Raw genomic sequence first — 5,219 nt, 5'->3', positions numbered from 1 at the left:
CAAAAGGCTCAGATCCTTGCTTTCAATATTCTGACTGGATATTATGTTAGGTTTTGAGATCTACTAAGAAAGTAACTTCAAATGTAACTTATTTTACTGAACGCAATGGGAGAAAAGTGATGTTACTACATGCTCTGCATATTTTAAAAGAATACCTTGCACAGCTAAAAAGCTGTATTTTCCCAGTTAAGTTAAATTAAGGGCTAATGAGAGCAGTGCTGCGTCAGTTAGCTTGCAGTTTAGTACTGCTACATCTTTTTCTTGTATTTTGTCACAAAGACTTTTATACTTGAACAATTTCAGCTCTTCACCAGCTTTAAAACAGGTCAATTCTTCCACTGGAGGATGTTTCATTATTTGTAATTGTACCCTGATTATTTTGGGGTGTTCATTCATTATTCAGTACTTCAAAACATTTCTCTATTTCGTCATCCATGTGCTGTAGGCCACCCCCATAAGGGTCAGTCCTTGATGCTGCGGAAGTGGGAGCTCTCTCTTTGAATTTGTTACTGTAGTTACTTTAGGGGAAGGGTGACAAATAGGTGTTGCATGCAAATGCACAAGGAAAGTAGGCATTAGAGGATTGAGGGAGGCAATAGCAAGCTGGGGTGAATAATTCACCGAGTGATTAGGAGAATCAGTGAGGGCTGAAAGATGAGTCAACACTGTGTGCTGTTTCCCCCAGCCTTTGCAAGGAGCACCTGTGAGTCCTGGCGCCATTCCTGACCAGGTCATGTTTGTCCGGCTGCTACATCATCCATCTTGCAGTTATTTAATCCAGTTTAGAAAAAGGAAGTGAAATGTTTTAGTTGGTTTCTTAAGGAAATGGGGCTTAAGCAGTCATTCCACAAGCTAAATCTGACAGAATTTCACAGAAGTCAGCATCTGGGATCAGAATAGAGACTAAATTAATGTCAACGGCAAGAAAAAGCAAGGCAACGGTCATCAGGATGGTTAATACGCAGAGGGCTGGACTGGTCACAATGTGTACTGTTCCTTGCCAAGCTAGTCAACAAGCCCAAAATTTTATGCAAAAGTTGTGGAAGGAAAGATGAGAGTACTGGAGGGCAAAACAGAAGGAAGGGAGCTAGGATTATGACAGTCACAGGAAGGATGGACTGAGGCAGAGAACCATAAGGTTGGGCTAGGAGATACAGAAAAGGTCTAAAGGTATTGTGGTGGGGATGATATAGAAGACCTGAGACAGAAATCCATGGAAAACAAATTTTCTATAGTTCCATAATCCTGAAATTATGTGCTTTTCTGTCCTGAGGCAGCATGAAAGAACAGGTGAATCAATATTAGGCGATAATGTTCCTGCATTTGTAGGGAAACTGAGAGAAAGAATTTCTTCTCGGTGATGCTAAGGCCAGTTACTAGTAGGAGCATGGGTTCAAGGGGCTTGAGGTCAGTTTCCAAGGTCATGTGACATCTGATGCAAATATCCTTTCCATACCTGGAAACTTAATCTCAATCTGCAATTTCAGATCTGTCTATTTTAGTAGTGGACTTGATCCCTTTTCTCCAAAGCACTGTCTGCTGCAGTACCAGCACTATATACACATCATGGTATTTCAGAAAGAAGAGGAATTTGGCATGAAGCAGTGAGAGGAGATTGGAAAAGAATGCAGGAATGCATAAGGGACCACGTGCAAGTCATGTACGATGAAATATGATGCCCTGGTAATAGAGATGGTTTAAAGGAGAAGTCAGAGAAAGTAGCAGAAATAGTCAATGTGAGATAGGTCAAGGAAAGACGAGAGTTTCTTGAACGGAGAGGGAGTAGGAGAGAGAATACTGGCAGCAAAGAAAGGCCTGAATAGGTAATTGAAATGCAGTGTTGAGCATAGAGAACAAGCCAGGGAGCAAGCCTGAGCTTTCTGTTGATCTGTTTTCTTGTGGGATGGCAGAAACAAATCTATTTAAGTCAGAGAACACTTTTAAGTGCCTTTTGAATATTTTCTGCTAATGACTCTCCTGGCAGTCCTTCAAAATCCATAAGCTTGTTGGTTTAAAGAGCTTTTTTTATTAGCACGCTCCTCTTAATCACTTTCTGTTGTTCTCCTTCATAAAGGGGGGGGGGGGGGAGAAAAAAGACATGAATAAAACTCCCCTCAGTCTTTCTAAGGAGAAAAGGATTTACCATCTATGCAGGTGATATATTAATTTGAAATATGAACTCTCAGCTATATGGTGATACTGAGCACCTTGATAGGACCAGACCACTATGCACATTCCTACTGTTACAGAAAAAAGAGAATTCTTCCTTTCAGTTTTGCGAGTTTGGAATGCACTTTGAGCAGTTCACCCCAAAACCAAGACAGCCATTTAGAAAGGGATATATTGTTGAATAAAAAAGAATTAATAAACTAGAAGTGAAGTCCATGTGCAACCTATTAAATTATCCACAATTTAGACTGTGTTCTCAAGTTTTACACACCAAAATGTCTAACCTTAGACACGCAATGTAATCAGCAGGTCCCCAAATGTGTAATAATGTTCTTCATAGGGTTCTTCTTCTTGTTTGCACAGCTGCCAGATGGTGTATGCCATATCCCATTTCACCACATTATTATTATTTCTGTCTAAAGGTTGGTGAGTGCTACAAGCCGGATGGGATATTTCACACTCGAAGCTCGTCTGTGAGTTTGATCCGTATATTAACAAAGGCTGAACCTTTGCAAAGTCCCAGGCTGTGCAAGAAGTTCGTTTATGGGGCAAATGGTCTTAGTGCCTGTTCATAAAACTCCTGATAAGCTTAGCTCAGTGCTCACCATTCTTGTCCTTGTGCTTATTGTAACAAACTCCTACTAATCAAGTTTCTTCTTTTCCCAGTAAAAGTACACTGTGGTCATAAAATCATAGAATGGTTTAGGTTGGAAGGGACCATTAAAGGTCACCTAGTCCAATGCCCCCTGCAATGAGCAGGGACATCTTCAACTAGATCAGGTTGCTCAGAGCCCCGTTGAACCAAAGGCATTTAAAACTTAATCTTGACCTTTCCATATCTTAATACTGTCCACTTTTTCCCTCACCTCTGAATTCCTTAAATAATTTCATAATTTCTCCATGACTTATGCCTGCAGCTCTTGCTCTTCAGGTTTACCTCATATTCTCTCCAAACTGAATCCTTTCCTATGTACTTCACTGAAATTGCCCTGCCTGCCACACCTGCACATTTCTTCACCTATTTTAGGGTGATCCCTTCATCTTGTCTCCATCTATCCCCTCTTCCCCCCCCCAAAGATCACCTTTCAGTGTATTAAGACCCATTGCTTGCATGTTGTCTTTGACATAACCCTAATTCTTGACTACACAGAAATGGTGTCTAAATCTTGCTCCTAGGAACCCGTGTCCATGTAATCATATTTTGCCGTCTTTTCTTTGGTCTTGATTGCTGACACTGTGCTCGGCTCATTTGAAATGCTGTTGCTAAAATAATCCCGCTAGTGTGTCACACTGGTTACATTAACTTCCTTTCTTCTTCATATCGGTGGTTCTCCTTTCATCTCCTTAGATGATTTCAGCCTCTGGCATGTGCATGTTTTCTAAAAGAAGTCCTTTTTCATGGCCTATGTGTATGGAGACATACACAATAGTAAATGTGCACTGGATGAGAGGCTTAATCCATGAGTAGCTAAATGTACAGACCAGTTTTCCCAGGAATAGGAAGAGAATGAATGAGTTGTGCTGTGGAAATCAGCATATGGATGTTGCTACCTTCTATTCCTGTCTACGTTGTAGCTGCTCTTCACGATCTTGGGGAATTAATTTTACATCTCTGTGCCTGGTTGTTCCCCTGCATAACTGAGAAAATTGTAATTGGCAATGCTGTGGAGCTAAGCTCAATTGTGCCCTATAAGTTGCTTCCACACTACAGTCATAAGTATGACAGAAAATCCTAAAAGAAGGAATGAGCAATGTTTACAGCTTTTCATAGAGGATTTTCACAGTCTTTCCCTGGTGTGTGTCTGTGTGTGTGTTTGCTTTCACAGTCAAAAACATTCTTGGCAAAGGTAATCTCTGAGTGAAGAGAATACCCCAGCTGTTTATCTATTATGGCTTTTGTCACCAGGGAGTCAAAAGTTGGACTCCACAATAAAGCAATAAGTTGCACAGAATTTGGCCAGCTCTAATGGGAAAGGAAGACAGCAGCTATTTAAAATATCTATTCAGTAGATTTTAAAAAAAGTTTTTCTAAAGTACACATCCTAGTATTTGCATGATCAATGTTGTTGCTTGTCCAACAGCTGAAGAAAGCAACTCTTTGAAAGAGTTATAAAATCAAAATAAACAAAAGAGGCAAAAGTGGATTTGGTATGGGAATGGGCTGAGGCTCATCTGTCAGCATGTAAGGCTGATTTCACTCATCTTCAATTTCTTGTACAGATGCATGTCACAGCCATATTAAGCTAAAAGCATCTTAGTTCATCTGCTTCTTGTCATCAGATTTCAACAATTCTCCAAAGATGGGTATCTACTTTATATCCAATAGAATTAAAGAGCACATCATTCCTTGCAATATAGGTGCTAATTCCTTTTAACAGCTTGTATACTGACAATGAAATGGGACCACTGTTTTGTATACCTTATTTGTAGTTTTAAAGTTTAGGCTCATTTTTCATTTGGTGTCAATTCTATTCACTTCAAAGTCATTCCAGTAATTCTCATGGGATTAGTCTTTAACTTCACAAGTTGCATCGTCTTCTGTGTTTATATAAGTAACATGATTATACAGTCTGAGCTTCATGATATGAGGTAGAATTTAATAGTCAGAACTGTTGACTTTCCCACCTTCTCAGCACTTTCAATAAATTCTTATCCCCAAATTTCTACATAACTAACACAAATTATTTAAACATAGTGCCTTAATCTAATACCTAATTAAACTCCAAAAAAAGCTTGATTCAAATTTTCAGGAGAATAACTGGGTCTGCATCGATGCAGTAACTTCTGTTGGCAGTGTGGTTGTTTCATTAGCCAACTATGTGCAGATGTGTGTGTTCAGCTTCAGGCACTTTAGTAGTTGTAGCCATCCTGAGCAAGGCTAGGGGACAACTTAATGTGTACAACAGAAGATGGCATTAAATAGTGCAGAAAATCCTGAGAGAGGCAGGGATGGAAAAACTCTTCAATTTCCTTTATTTATTCCTTGGTGATAAGTTAATGCCAAAACTTCTCATGAAATTATCACTGCAGTTGTTCAAATTGCCAGGTGT

Source organism: Leptosomus discolor, chromosome 1 (assembly GCF_034619465.1).
Source record: "Leptosomus discolor isolate bLepDis1 chromosome 1, bLepDis1.hap2, whole genome shotgun sequence".
Classification (NCBI taxonomy): Eukaryota; Metazoa; Chordata; class Aves; order Leptosomiformes; family Leptosomidae; genus Leptosomus; species Leptosomus discolor.
The sequence above is the reverse complement of the archived record's forward strand: the minus strand, read 5'-3'. Positions refer to the sequence as shown.